The sequence below is a fragment of the Corvus brachyrhynchos genome, unplaced genomic scaffold (assembly GCF_000691975.1).
Source record: "Corvus brachyrhynchos isolate BGI_N302 unplaced genomic scaffold, ASM69197v1 scaffold376, whole genome shotgun sequence".
Lineage (NCBI taxonomy): Eukaryota > Metazoa > Chordata > Aves > Passeriformes > Corvidae > Corvus > Corvus brachyrhynchos.
In genome coordinates, this window is record NW_008238966.1 from 925,378 (window position 1) to 941,467 (window position 16,090).

Sequence of the window (16,090 nt, forward strand, 5' to 3'; positions counted from 1 at the left end):
ACTTAGCTAGGTGGATATCTCATAGTGGCATCTTCCATTGATCAGCTGTGGCAATCCAAGCAAGTACTGTGTCTGTCTTGTAAAACTGGTGCCTACACATGCCAGACATCTTCTTATCTCATATAAAGTAGGTCTCAGTCCCAGAGTTACTGCAATTGTGTGTTGTGGTGCAGGCATCGATGTCTTTGTCCAAAATTAGGCAGGAGAAGCCCTGTTTCACACATGCTCTACCACACTCTTTGACACCTCCACAGGAGATTAGACCGCAAACACATTGTTTGTGCCCAGTTTTCAGGAGGGCAGAAAGGTGAGTGTCTCAGTCACATCTAGGATTCACAGAATCGTAGAAATCTTGGGTTCGGAGGGATCTTAAAAAATCCTCTATTCCCACCCCCTGCCACAGACAGGGACACCTCCCACTGTCCCAGGCTGCTCCCAGCCCCATCCAACCTGGCCTTGGACACTGCCAGGGATCCAGGAGCAGCCACGGCTGCTCTGGGCACCCTGTGTCAGGGCCTGCCCACCCTCCCAGGGAACAATTTTCTCCTATTATCTTATCTCTGTTATTTTGAAGGAAATTCTCCTTGCTTGCTCCTGAAACTTACAAGGTGTTCTACAGGGAGGTTGAACATGTGTACCACTCCATTTTGCACAGGTGTGTGGCACTTTCTTTTAAAGAATCGTACAGAAGATTTGTTTCACAGACTAACATTAGACCTGTTTCTTTTGAGAAATAAAAAGTCTGGCTTACTCTTAATTTAGTGAATTACTTCTTTTCAGCTTAATCTGGAAGAACTGTTTGAATTCTCATGCATATCCTCTCCTCCTCCATAGGCACACCATGTTTACACCCAAAAAAATGATTCTGCAGTAGCTAATTATGTAGCATATGTAGCTTTGGAAAATGTGGTGCTGTTGCATGGCTGTTATGTTTAAATTTGAGTCAATTAGGTTTGCAGGTGTTTGTGCTCCAAATGGTGAACAAAATTTATCAAAATATATGCACTTAATATCCCTTTACTGAAGACAAAAAGTAATTTTCATTAATAGTGCATCTGGTCTTTACTAAGAAAATATCATGGACTCTTACACATATGCTTTACTATATATTTATATGCCACAGTTTCTACCTCATTTGTAGAATGCAAAAATCTTGATGTCTGCTCCTTACCCTTTTCTTCTCAGGACATTGTATTTGTCATTTCTACCGTCTTGTCTCTTACAGCAATTATTAGATCCTGAAAAGGCAATCAGGTATGGCAAAAGACCATTTATGAAACCTTAAATTAACCTCTAAATTAATGTTATCAAGTAGGTCTCATCTGACTTGGAATTTTGAAGTGTTAACAATTAAAAGTCAAGCTCTCATTAGGTTCATTAGCCAGTGACAAAAGATGGAAATACAAAAGGTTAGAAGAGTGAAAACAAAAGGCCGGAAAAAAAAGTTACCAAAAAATAAAAAAAAGAAAAAAAAAAAAAGAAACAAGAAAAAAAAAAACCAAAGAGAGAGAACAAAGGAGTGAGAACATACTTTTAAGTCATTCATATGATGATATTTAGCCTCTTGGATTTACTGCTATCAGGTAACTCCCACCCCAGCTTCACCTGGAGCCACTGAGCAATGAGGCAATGAGGATTTCCATGGAGCTGCAATGCCCATGAAAAAAGACAAGGCAGGTAGGACCTGTGTGTCTACTTAAAAAGGATAAATCTCTGCAGGCTTCCTCAAAATGTTTCTTATATGTAAAACTTTGGCATTTGTTCACTGGTGCCATGAGGCCGCTCCTTGGAAGAACCAAAAAAAGGGGGAGCTGGGTATGAACTTCTTACTGCTAAATTTCAGTCGTTAAGTGAAAGGATGGGACAGCCCAGGATAACTGCAAAAAGACAGGGGAATGATGTGCCAGGACTAAGCAAAGTGATTCAATCTAGAAGGTGGTGTTAACCACCTCTTTTTAACAATAATGGAAATGTCAATGTCTAATGTATTCCTTGATTTTCATTATTATGCGTGGCTTTTTATTTCTATGAGAAGTCTGAATTGATGTGATTCTTAACAAAGTTTGTTCATATTTCTGATGATACAGAACTGGGGGAATGGCTGATACACCTGGAGGCTGAGCTGCCACTCAGAGGGACCTGGACAGGCTGGAGAGTTGGGTGGAGAGAAACCCAGGGAGGTTCTTTGAGGGCAGGTGCAAGGGTCCTGCACCTGTGGAAGAATAACCCCATGGACCAGCACAGGCTGGGGGCTCAGCTGCTGGAAAGCAGCTCTGTGGAGAAGGACCTGGGAGTCCTGGTGGACAACACGCTGTCCATGAGCCAGCAGTGCCCTTATGGCCAAGGATGCCAAAGGTATAGTGGGGGGCGGCAGGTGGGGGAGGGTACCCTGCCCCTCTGCCCTGCCCAGCTGAGGCACCTCTGCAGTGCTGGGGCCAGTCCTGGGCTCCTCAGGACAGGAGAGACCAGCAGCTGCTGGACAGGGTCCGGGCGAGGCCGCAGAGAGGATTTGGGCTCTGGAGCAGCTCTGGGATGAGCAGAGACTGCAGGAGTTGGGCTTGTCATGGAGTTTTCCTCTCTGGAGCCATTCAAACCCACCTGGACACATTTCTGTGTCACTGCTCCAGGTGACCCTGCCTGGGCAGGGGGGTTGGACTGGATCATCTCCAGAGGTCATTTCCAACCCAGAAATTCTGTGATTCTGTGATTTAACTCAGTAGACAGAGATCTTCCTGTAGTTCCACTCTCAGTTGTAATGGTCTGTCAATCCAAAAGGTGAAAGCAGCTACTCTGCTACAAAGCATCCCTGTGTAAATCAAAGACATCTGGAAATTTCATTGCAGTTCTTGCAATTTAATAGCATAGATAGAACAGAGACAAATCTTTTCCTCTAAGTTCATATATTCTGTACCCCTGGTTCTTCTTCAAAATTAAAAGCATGGATGCATTTGATAAATGTGTGACCATTACTGAGTTTTCCTTTTCTCCAGATGACAGATAAATCTAAAACTTATAACAGCACAAAATTCTTCAGGCTTGCAATTTTGACATCATCAATCTTATTTCGAATGGGTGTGATCATACCATACTCAAAATTCTGTTGCTTTTAAAAAAGCAATACCTATTCCATATTGCATATAACCTTGAGGTGTTTGACAGATTGAAGGATGTTAAGGAGGGTCCATATTGTTATACTGAAAAAAAAGGGAAATATTAGGTATTTCGATGTATCATAAATTTTTCCTTCTTGTTCAGATTGGTTTTTTTTAATTGGGAGAGACAGCTCCAAGATTTTTAACTCTCTGCTGAGCCTTATGCCCATTAATTCAAATTAATTTGAAACGCCACAGTTCTATAGACGGAGGACATAACAGGAAGTTACAAATTTTGTCTTACTTCCTAGCATATTAACTTTTGCATTCTTTCATTGCATTTTTTTTCCTTGTGTAATCATGATAATACAATCTGCTGCATTTGCTTTGGGATATGCAAAGGACTTAAAAAAATCTTCACAGGTCATCAGAATCAGATCATTACCCATTAGTTGAAAGTATTTCCTCAGAAACAGTATCTGAAAAATACCATGGCCCTTGAGAAGAAACTTCTTCCTGTTTGTAAAGTGCAAATATTAAACTTCAAATTGCTCACCCTGTATACTGAGTGTGCCCCGCCAACCTGCTGGCGGCACCATTTTTCAAGAAATGAGGTTGGTTATTAACCTTGGCTGTGACTGGGGGCACTTTGGAGGATGAGAGGAAATATTGCTGCCCTTTACTTTACAGGAAAGGAAGGGTAGTTGTAAACACAATTATGCATAGGACACATCTATCACTTTTTCACCCTCTTTATCAGATTGTTAACTTGAATGGATGATGGTAACACTCTTCCATCTCATTAATGAGTTGTGCTCACCAGTACCCCAAAATATTTTCTTTGGGGAGGCAGTTGTCTTAACATAACTCCTCACCCTGCTTTCAGCTGCCAGCACTGTTGAGGTAATGCTGAACATCAGATAAGAAGCCCCAAAGAGCACAAAATATTCACTCACTCTGAAAGGAAAACTAATTCTTTATTCTAAATTCCTAATTTCTTCGAGGGTTTCTTTGCCTTGCTGCACCTATTAAGTTTTCCACAGCTGTTGCAGATGTATGGGAGTATGTGTTAGCTGTTGTTTTAGCTTGTGTATATCTAATTCAAATCAGAAATGAAAAAGAAAAAAAAAAAATCACGTTCCTTAAATTCTCTTTGAGGCAAAATAAGTTGTAGTGAGACTCTCAGCATCAGGTTTTCATTGCAGTTTTGGAAGCAATAGCATGACTTTTGAAACAGAACCTGGGTGTAAAAGCAGGAAAAAAACCCCTCTGCCACAGTAGCTGCAAAAAAAATACATAGATAAATATTCTTGTTAAAGTTAATATGTTCTCATTTAAACTTACCTTTCACTTTTGAGGTTTTAAGAAAAGTTAATCAGATATTTGGAACCAAATCAGTTTTCCCAGAAGTTTAAATTAGAAATAGGACAGCATATTAGCCAATATTCCTCAGTATCCTCTTCAACATCTCTATATTTAGACTCAGGCAGTGCTGGTTTGGGATAGAAGCAAATAGCAAAAAAATGCTAAAAAGAAAGGATTTGGTTAATGAGTCAGTTGTGTTCCTTCCTGTAGGGTGAAGAGATTAATGTTTTGCAGAGAGACAGAAAGAGAGTTGTTCCTCATTTTGGCTGGGAAAACTTTCCCCACCTTCTTGCTCTGCACTCAGTCAAAGGGATGCTCTGCTGTTGAACATGTTCTAGAGAGTCCTGCATTGTCCTACACCATGGCACCAAAACCTCCACAAGTATCTGGGTGAAGACAAAAGTTTCAGTTTTGTCATCATCTACTTGGATGAACTTTTCCTACCATCCGAAGGCATATCCTGCAGCACTACATCTGCCTTTGAATTTCCTCAGGGGATTTTAATAACCATTTCTTCAGAGAGCTGAACCAATAGCAGCCTTTAGTTGAAGGTTTTTCATGATTCACATCCTCAAAGAATTCCCCAGGCCATTTTCTCCCTGTCTAGATGGGAAACCAATGAGTTGGAAATTATGTGAGCACACCTAATTTTCAAACATTTCAACCTTGTGCTTTTTATTGCTCCAGTAATAATTTGAAGGAATTCATCATCCTCTCTCAGATCAAGATTTCTGGGCACACTTCACAATCAAACTGCTCTAATCCTTCAAGCTAACCTTTCAAGTTATGTATTAAAATTGATTACATTTTGTGTCGCATCAAGAAAATTAATTCGGTCAAGATAAGAACCTCTTGAATCTTTTTTCATTGCTTTCCTGGACCCAGAGCTGAAATGCTGGAAGGGGAGGGGGGACCAAGGCTGAGTAATACACTTGTTAAAGTGTCTGCTTCTTGTCACACAAATCTTTCCTAATGGCAGTTCACTATTTCTTCCTGTTTACCAAGAAAGGCAGGCTATGCTAAAGCTGCATGACACTGTGGATGGCCAAGAGGGAAGTCTGAGTGGAATGCTTAAAATATTTAGGCATAAAAAATCATTTGCATTTCAGAATGCCTTTTTAAAACTATTACTATTCACCTAAAAGCAAAGTTTTGTGGTGTATCTCAACCAGCTGACACTGCATAACAAAATGTTTTGTCATCTCTCATTTTCCAACTTTCCCCCATAATTGCCCCAAAAACCAAAAATAAAATGGGGTGGTAATGTCCAGAACCCATAAGTACTAGTAGGAATTGAAAAAACTCCTTTCACTGAAAAACAGACTGAAAGTGCACAGAGATAGGGGAAAAAAATTAACACAGTAGGAAATAAAAGAATGTGAGGAATCTGAGATTTGTCTTTCAAGTGCTCTGTGTGAGCATTCAAGTTTTACAGCACAGAAGAAGTATGTGGTGTAATTAACATGCTATTCATTGAACATTTAACTAAGTTACTGCATATTCTGAATTCTTGTGCAAACACAAACATTAATGTGCTCATCACGGTTTCCAGCTTCATTGAATCCATTTGTTTCAATAATTAACAGCAGTAGAGGTTGAGGTCTCAACAACACTTTAACCTGGCAGGTGAAACAGGTAAATATTGAACAGCTACAGGTATCTTGCAAAGAAATCATTAAGTGGGGATTACTTAAGGCACACACATGGAAGAAATGTCAAAGTTTGAAAACAAGAAGGATCAGGTGTTTTCCAGCAAGACTGAGGACCTGAAAGATTTACCACAGCATAAACCTACCCAATTACTCTTTGCACGACCAAATATTAGCATGTGTATACATTTTTATAGGGATTATTTTTTATCTCTCATTAATTTATGGGTTTACTGTATGTTTGCCTCTAATTAACTCAGGAATCCACCATGAACAAGATTGGTTTTGACTGATTTTGTGCATCTCTCTAGTTGTACATACAATGGAAAAATGCCCATGCTTTGTCTTTTGTCTTCAGAGTCATTTCTGTGCTGTGGAATGAGGGTCCCAACAGTTTTATTTTGTTTAGAAGTTCCTCCTTTGTGGCTGTGAGCATAGAGTCATAGACTCATAGAGCCATTTGGGTTGGAAAAGCCCCCTGAGGGCCCCAGAACTGCTGTTATCCCTTTTCTACACCATTGTTGTTAAAAAAGCCAGGATCAGAGTTGAAAGGAACTGAGCAGTTTGCCACAAAACTAACGGGAAATTTTGGCAAGCAGATGAATTATTAGCACACAATTATTCATAATTCTTGTTAACATATTTTTTGGAAAGAGTCAGCTGCATATTCAGCGGCTTTAAACACCTGCTTATTTAAAACTTGTGTGCCGTATATTTTTTAAACTCTAAAAATAAAATAAAAAATCTAAAAAAAATTAACATCTAAAGCATAATCTTTTACCAAAAAAAAAAAAAAAAGTCAATGTTTATTTAAAAGGCATAACCTTTTGCATATAGAAACAACTGCCCACACTGCTCATAGTGGATAATATATATTAATCCACCAAACACCCACAAAAATTGCTTCTGAAATTTGTGCCACCTAGGTTACATCTCTAAGTTGATATCTCCTGTAAATACGTGCTTGTCTAACAGAAAATGTCAATAAGCTTAGAAGAAAATTGCTTTCACCTGTCGTTCAATAAAAAATTACCAAAAATAAAAGGAAAGAAAGAAAAAAAAAGAAAAAAAAAAAGAACCCAGTTTAAGTTAAAAATAAAATACAGGTGATTAAAAACCAAAAAAAGCCAATACAACTCACTTATACTCCCAGTTCCCTCAATGCAGCAGTGCACCAAAATACTCTGAATTACTAGTTTATGTCATTTCATCTTGATGCATACCATGTTTTTACACCCCTTTAATGGAATGATTGATTGCCATCCACAGGCCAGTCTCACACACCAAGAAAAGAAAAAATTAAATTTTTCTTGGTTTACTATTGGTCTTTAGTATTTGAGGAGCTGGATGGTCAAAGGCCAGACAGCTCCTAAAAAAAATGGTGTCACACTTAACGAGTCTGTAGGGGATACTCTGAAATCCAGCACGAGACTGCAGTTCATTCTCCCAAGTTTGGCTACAATATGGGAAATTCCAGCATATTAAAATACAAACTGCCTCCCAAAATGCCAAACATTAGCGTGTTAGACAGTTACTTTTTGTTGCAAGGTCTTATTTTCTAACAGCTCAAAAAAGTCTGCTGGAGGAAGGAATGCAAGCAACAAAAGGAGAAACAGGTTTTAGGAGAGAGAGAAACTTGAAAAATGAAGTAACTCTTTACCAAGTTTGAATATTAGCCAGGAATATATTACTTCAGGACAGACTATATGATAAATAAATGACAAAAAATTCATGATACTGTAGCAGGAGCTTTTTGATATTTAGTCTGATGCAACAGCTTTCACCACAAACCATGTGATTTTAACTTTCAACATTTTTCATTTAGACAGGAAAATTTTAAGCTTCTGTAAATACTTATATTTTCTTTTAAGTTCTGGTGTTAACATGTTTCCAGAACTTAAGTATGTCTCCATGGCAGTGTAAATTTAGAAATAATTAGGCATTAGAAATTAGAAATAATAGAAATAATTCCCATTTGATGTGAATTGAGTTACGTTCATTTGGGTTTTGCTTGTTCTTCAAGGCATTTCAATCATTTAAAGGAAATATCTGTGCTTCATGGGTCAACACGAATCTTACCTGGTACAATTAACAAGTTCTTATATTCCCAAATATTTCACACACATCTCCAAGAATTTCAGTAAAGAAATTCTGCTGTGGAGAAGAATTTTGTGTTGGTTCCAGGATTTTCTTTCTCCCCAAATTCGTGCCAAAGAAAGCTACCAGAAAATGATGCCTTGCTAGATATCTTAACCTTTTCCAGTTAAGGATTGCATTGAATCACTTCCAAGTGCAAAATCTTTTTATATTCCATTGCAAAGTGAAAATTCAATTTAAGGGTTATCTTTGACCTTTGATGCTGAGTATTCTGGAGCCAAAAAAATTTAGAGCATTTATTAAAACAAATTTATTCCCATAAATGTTTACAGAAGAACAAGTAATCTCATTACTCTATTGTATTTCATTGTCACAGGAACAAGGAGAAGGACAAACTTTAGACCTACATGTTACCTGAGACAAAATAATGCCAAACACTTTGTGACTGCTGATTATGGGTAGGTAATGACTTTATTGTGTTTTCATGAATTATCTATATGTTTACAATTTGGAGCTTCAGCTCCTTTTTAATTCCACTTCCCTGTGTTGTCTTTGCTGAGACTAAAGAAGTGAGCACAGTGGAATCACAGGAGTAAATATCTGTACATTTGCTCTCACAGACATACCCAGAGGTGAACAGAGGCATTCAAAGAACAGAACTCATGAGGAAATGTGGCCAAAACCTGGGGGATGGAGGAGGTGGGAAAAGGTATTGAGCTTTGCAGGCAGTTAGGTAAAAAGAGCAATAAAGTTGTTACTTTTGTCACATTTAGCCATGAAAATCAACTTTGAATTGAATCAACTTTTGACTTGAATCAACTTTACAGTGAAAGCTTAGACCACAACTTCAGATGCTGTTGTCCTGCAGTTGCCTGCTGGTTTCACGAAGTAAAATATCCTGGGGGTACATTAGACTTTGACTTTTTAAGGTGCAGAAAATATTCCACTCTAATTAAGGGCAATGGGACTGTAGCTGCCTTTTACGGATGAACAATCAGGTGTTTACTGCTTTAATAGCCACAGCAGATAATTTGTTTTTAAATTTAACTTAATGAATGAGCACTTAAGCTCCTAAATTCTTTCCTGAACTGCTGCAAACAACCAAATGCTTAACATTTCAGAAAAAAAGACAGATCACTCAAGTAAATACCTTTAAAAAGAAAGATCTATGGTCTTAATATTAGGGTCCCTCTCAGAGAGGAAATTTTTCACAATGTAATCATCCTGTGATTATATTAATAAACTACCACTCAAGGACACACTTGCCTAATGTATAGCCAGGAATATGAATAATTGGATTAAAATTGCAGCTGACAAAAATCCACACTTCAAAGAACGGGTTTGTTACTTCACTGTCAAATCATAGACAATCTGCAATATTTCAGTCTTACTTTTACACAAAAACCTGCCCCATAGCACTGTGGATTTGGAGTCAGTCTTTGCCTGGTGGAGTGAAAATTCAAGCTGTAAGCACTCAGCAGTCATAATCCAAGAATGTTCTTAGCACAGATGGCAAGAAGGTGGCAAAGGTTTCCAGGCTCTTCCCAGGGTTTTCCCAGGGTTAAAACAAGTACAACTGGAAATAAACCACATCCAAAGGCACCAGGAGAAAAAAGTTGCGACTGAAAATCCAGCGCAGGACTGAAATTTTTGCCTGGGGATGTGCCATGAAACACTGTGTAATGGAAACTCTTAAAACCAAGCCAAAGGCACTTGACGGGAGAGGCTCTGGAGTTCCTGACTCCACCTTGGGCACTCCCCTGGTCTCAGCAGTCCTTGCAGTACCAATATACAATTATTAACCAAGTATAGAGAGCTCTTAGCTGAAAGGCAGACTTGGGGAAAAGGACAGAAAGATGTAACAAGAGTCCTTAATGGAGCAGAATGAGTGGGACACCCAAAGAAAGAAAACCAAGTGGGAAATTTAGTGCCGCCAAAATAGCAAAGTTATCAGATTCACACATTTGCAAGTTTTAAATAATAACTTCCTTTAACTAAGAAGAAGCTCCCCTAAATAAAATAGCAAATATAGTTCTAAAGTTGTGTGGAACAGTGGATTTTTAATGATTTTCAAGGCTAGCATAGCAAACACTAAAAGCAGGAGAAAGAGCGTAAGAATTCTCATTGGAGAAATCTCACTCTCTGTGTCACTGCAGTAACTCAGCATACTCTACTCTGGACACAGTTCACAAAATCACATTAGAAGAGCAGGTTAAATAGGCCAGGAGTTTCATTTACATAATGCTTGACATTCAGAAAGTTCCTCCAATTAGTTGATCACTTAAGACTTCTTGCATTGTGAAATGGCTTCCTATAAAATTAAGAGTCTTGGTTCTCAAGTATTTAGCAAAGTAATTCAATTAAAAAGTAATGAAGCCACATTATCATATTAAATGAAACATGACAAGCATTTTTGCCAAGGTTGCAAATTTTCATTCTTTAGAACTCACTAGTATGTGACTGAGCATTTTTTTCTTTTTTAATCCAGGCAACATTTTAGTAATTTACGTCACCTAATAGGAAATTTTCTGCCCACTGCTTGGTCAGCTGGACAAAGCCTGGCTGTCTACTTAAGATTTCATTTCTTAATGGCAAATTATGGTGTGGAGAGTCAGCACAAAAGCTTTCCCTGGCTGCCACTCTCAGATACCACCAACTAAGGCAGCATTCCTGGTGGGAAGGAGCCTGTTCTCCATTCTGATGCCAAAATGCCACATCACAGCTCAGGTGCCAGTGCATCAATAAGCCCTGTCTGGAAGTTGGGTGGTTTCATGAGGGGAATGGGACCAGCTCTTACACATTTTCAGGCTCTGTTTCTGTCTCTCTCTCCCTAATTCTGCCCTGCCTCTGGCTTAGGATGTCCAAATAATTTGCCTGCATTAGGTAGATATTTATGACTCTTACACCCATTGACTACTGAAAATAAAAAAACGTGTATTATTGTCCTTGAAGTACACTCATTTTCACCAGAATAATACAACCTATCTCTGAAGACATTTTCATTAGAAATTCAAATTACCTGCTTTTTTCCATAGGACTTTCCTCTACCATGGAAAAACTATCGTTGATGATCCTCTGTATTTTAAATAGTGTGTCCCATGACCATGTAAAAATATGCAAATAATTGCAGTGACAGAACGTTCTGGATGCTACAGGCCCTAAATTAACTTTTTTATCAGAACAATATTTGGGAGGTTGAAATAATTTCTTTTTCTGCCTTGTTGCACACAACCTTTTAAAGTACAGGCAGCACAGATATAGGTCTATGTATGAATTACAAATGACCTTTTAAAATTTTAAGCTGCAGCTTATCAGCAGTGCACCTGCTGACACGTCTCTGCAAACTTTATTGCTTTTGAGCATGTTTCATCCACTTTTCTTTAACTATTTGGTTTTTTTCTTTAAAATAAAGGACGTAAAAATCTATGCGTTTTAGAATATTTCTTCTGCTCTAGGAAAAAGCTGATTTTTTTAAATTTAATATTTTTTTCATTCAGAAATAAACACTGCTAAAATAAATGGTGCAAGGCATAAAGTTTAGTTAGTACCCTTATAGGGAGCTTTGTTTAATGAGAAATCCTCATTCCAGATTTACTATAACCAACAAAGCCAAAGAGCACAATCCTGAAGGGTTAATTCTGCTTTCGTACAAACACTGCTTACACTGAACTGACCCTCTGTATTGCTCTTGGTGCCTTTGGTTGGCAGCAGAGTTGACCATTTAAATATTTAAGAAATACAGCAATTTTTATTCTTAAAATGCAAGTGGCTGCTGTTTAAATATTTTCACATAAACCTTGAGGGTTTTCAGCTGCTGAGGTGGTGTAGTCTTTGTGTCTCTTACTCAGGAGTTAAAATTGCACTAAATACACAGCCTAACTCTATCTTTCAACCATTAATTAAAAAATTACCTTCATTTTTTTTTTCTGCTCTGTATTTTTAAATATGTAGCTCCCAACAAACCCTACTCCTTATCTGTGTCAAAACTTATGCTGGGCTCCGTATAAAGGACCTCGTACACCCTCACAAGTGGGAAAGGACTGGCTCTTAGTGACAAGTTTCAAGTTGCTTTCATCTCTCTGAAAATGAGAGGCTCTTCAGAGTTAGCACATTTTTGACAAAAATAAATTAAAAAAACCCAACAACACTAATTTTTAATAAAGACACATCCCAGAGCAGCTATGCCACTTCCTTTAGACTTTCCCCAAAATGGCAAGTTTTCCTAAGTGCATTTAAATATTCCTTTCAACATATTCCTGAAAATATTTTGGGGATAAAGAAGGGAAAGCACCTGGTTGCAGAGAAGCTCTCTAATCTTAACCACTAAATTAAAGGTTAGAGGCTCTCACCCTCTTCTATGTGCAAGGGTTAATGTGGGTACACCTTATAAATCTATGGTTAGACTTTAAATATGGTTAGACTTTAAATTCTTTAAATAGAATCTTTAAATTCTAAAATGCACAGATTTTTAGGTCTGTTCTTTTAAATAAAACCAAATAGTTAAAGCAAAGTGGATGAAACTTGCTCAAAAATAATAAAGTTTGCAGAGGTGTTTAGGCAGGTGCATAAGATACAGATGCAGAAAATATGCTAAGGGAAAAAAAATTAAAAATTAGGATGTAAAAAGGAGGAAAAAAATCAACTTGTTTTCTCTTCAGTTCTTCAGTTTCTGAAAATCACTGTTGTCAGCAACAGCAAGAAACAGTCAAGGATGTTGAAAACACAGTGAAGATAATCTGCATATACTCTGCATAATGATGAGATTATTTTGTTCGAAAATGATCCCACAATGTAGGAGAAAGTGTATTTTATCTGGCCAAACACTGAGCAGCAGCTACTCATGACTTAGTGAACTTACTTCCCTGCTTACTCTGCTTAGTAAAGGAGGCGACAGGAAGATACAAAACCAAAATGTGTGTGGAATAAAAAGTAAATCACTCATTCAATGAGGAGCCAAACAATTTAGAAGGGGAGACAAAAGAGAAATTGAGTTCAAATTTCTATATCTGTAATCTATTCCATGACAGCCTTTTTCAGCCAAATATAAAAATATTAGAATTCAAATCATCACTAGTGCAAATAAAGATGTGACCTGTAATCATCTTATGGGAGGCAGGAAGAATGCTAAGGTGGTAATATCCTAGGGTTTTGCCAATAAAATATCATATTCTAGTTAAATTGTCTATACTAGGAGCCTGAATATCAAGTAGCTCACTAAAGCATGACTTTTCCTACAGCTTCTATGTTTCCAAAAGACAAAATTAATGCCTTTATGATAATTCCTTGTATTCAGCCTATTTAAGTGGAGTGAATTCATCTTCTGTTTGCAGTATTTGTGGGAAATAACATAATCTGGTCCAAGATGACAGAAAGCCAGACAGAGTATTTCTGATTTTTGATTCCAGAAAGAGGACCAGGGACTCAGATGCTGCATGGCCTATAAACACAGGAGGTAATGATTGCAATAAATATGACCACATGTTGAATAATGAATGGTAGAAGGTTTTACAAGGACTGCTCCCCTGCTTTTTCCTGACACTGTGCTGTTCTCCTTCAGCTGTGTAGAAAAAGCAACGCAAAAGAGTAAAAGCAACGCAAAAGAGTAAAAGCAAAATAAAAAAAGTAAACCCAGCACTCACACTTTTAAGCATTTTTTATTCACATTTAATAAAAGGATAACAAAAGAAATTCTCATTTAATGTTTTCCTTTTCCTGCTTTTTCTAGCTTATTGCCCTTAAAGAATTCTAAATTTCTTTTTGGCATTACATAGAATTTTTTTAGCTTCTATCATGAACTCTACAGAGCAACCATTTTCATTTGCCTTACATTCTGAACCCACATTTCCACTTTAAATTCTTTGCTCTCCTTTGAAATTCTTAAGACAGACTCCTCTGTCTTGTATCTCTTGGTGTGTTTCCCCTATGTTTACTAATTCCCTGTCTTTAGGACTCTTTCTTTCTTGGCATGTAGCATTCAGTTTTAACATAAATGTAAAAATTTTGTTGTCTGGTAGATGATTTACTTTATTTCAGAACCAAAAAATAAGACCTGTGGAGAGGGAGAGAATGGGACTGATTTTAAGGCCATAGAAATTACATAAAAGTAAACACTTTTTGGTGAATTCTCATGTTTTAGTGCGGCAAATAAATTTGGAGACTATCTTGGGAGTAGAGCTACAACCATTAGCTATTGCAGTCAACCATATTTTTCTATTCCAAAGTTGAAAAAAGAAGGGTAAATTTGGAAAACTAATAGGATTAAGAAATTAAAAATATGATGAGAACAGCGGGGCAGAAGATTATGTTGTATAATGGGCAGTTTTTGTCAAAGTTAAGGACACAACTTTAAGAAGCCAGTGGCCTGGAAGTTATCCTTTATGAGTGAGTAACAACAAACTCCTTAGTTCTTTATGGTAATCTGTTTTATACAAACAGATTTTATGCAAGATTCATTTTACCAAGGACTTGAAAATTAAGTTGAAATCTGGTAACATTAGAAATGTGAAGAAGAAATAAAAGAAGTTGTATACTCATACATACAAAAATAAAATAAAACTAGTCATAATCTTCAAAGTGTACACTAAAACAAATTGTGTCCTCAATCTTCGTAATATCGAACCTTCTCTTTTGAGGATTAATTTCTTTTTAATGATTGTTCTTGCATTTTAGCACAGCAATTTGTTGTGACATTTTTAATGAATTGTAAACAGAAAATGTCTCTCAGACAAGGGAAAGTAGAGAACAAGAATTCGAAACTGGATGTGAGAAAAACTTAATTTTCATTACACTAATGGATCATGTATGCATTATTGAGAGACATGGAGGATTTCTCTTGGGTTATATATTGCTAATTCTATTGAAACCTGTAATATTGAATATATCAGGCAGGTTTTTCTAAAAAAAAGCCACTCCTGTTAAAACTTTAGAAACCAGTGAAACCGTAGACATTTTCCCTGTGTGTTTACAAAAATCCTAATAGGATAATGGCACATTTCAATGATGCACACCTGTTCTGTTCAAGTTCGATAAAACAGTTTATAAATTCTGAAAGCCTCAAAACAGACCCATTCAAAAGGTTTTTCAGAAACTGTAGCACAGATAGCTAAATTTACACCTGAAGAACCAAATCAAAAATCAGTACAGGGTTCAAAATACCATCGTAGCTCACTTGCACATAATTACAGCAAAATTAATTGCAAAATTAAAACCAGTGATCACATGACTTGTTTGCTACTCATCAGTTTTTAATTCATCCTGGTATTTCTGTTTGCATCTGGTGGTACACCTCTGTGGCTTTGCCATTTGTAGTGGTTTGGTCCAAAATACTCAGTACTGTTTACCTTCTGTGAGGTAAGAATTAGGAGAAATGCAAAGCAGGCACCAAACTTGAAAGAATATAAAGAAGTTTATTAACAGACCTAAAAGAAGGAAAAAAAAAAAAAATCATACCACACCTTCAGAACACTTCTGCTTCCCCCACCTTTCTCCTTTCTCCCAGGGACAATGTAAAAAGACAACCCTTGAGATGTCCAGTCTGTTTATCACTTCCATAATAACCTTCAGTCCATTTAGGAAGAGGAGTCTCTCTTGCCCATGCTATGAAAATGTTATCACAACGAGACAGCTGCCCAGGTTGGTTCTCTGCTCGCATGTGAGTCCCTTCCCACGACTTGTAGCTTTTCCCACAACTGCTTTCGAGGGTCCACTCTTGAAGTTGCGGGGGTACAATTTTAAGGTTGAGCCGTTCAGAAACAAAAGTTCTCTTCACCCATCTCTGGGAGCATTTCATCTCTAAGAACAGAGGCCCTTCTCCTTCCCTGGGAGCAAAGGGTCTTCCTCATCTTCATCTCTAGGACTATCTCTGGGAGCATCTCTAGGAACTGAGGT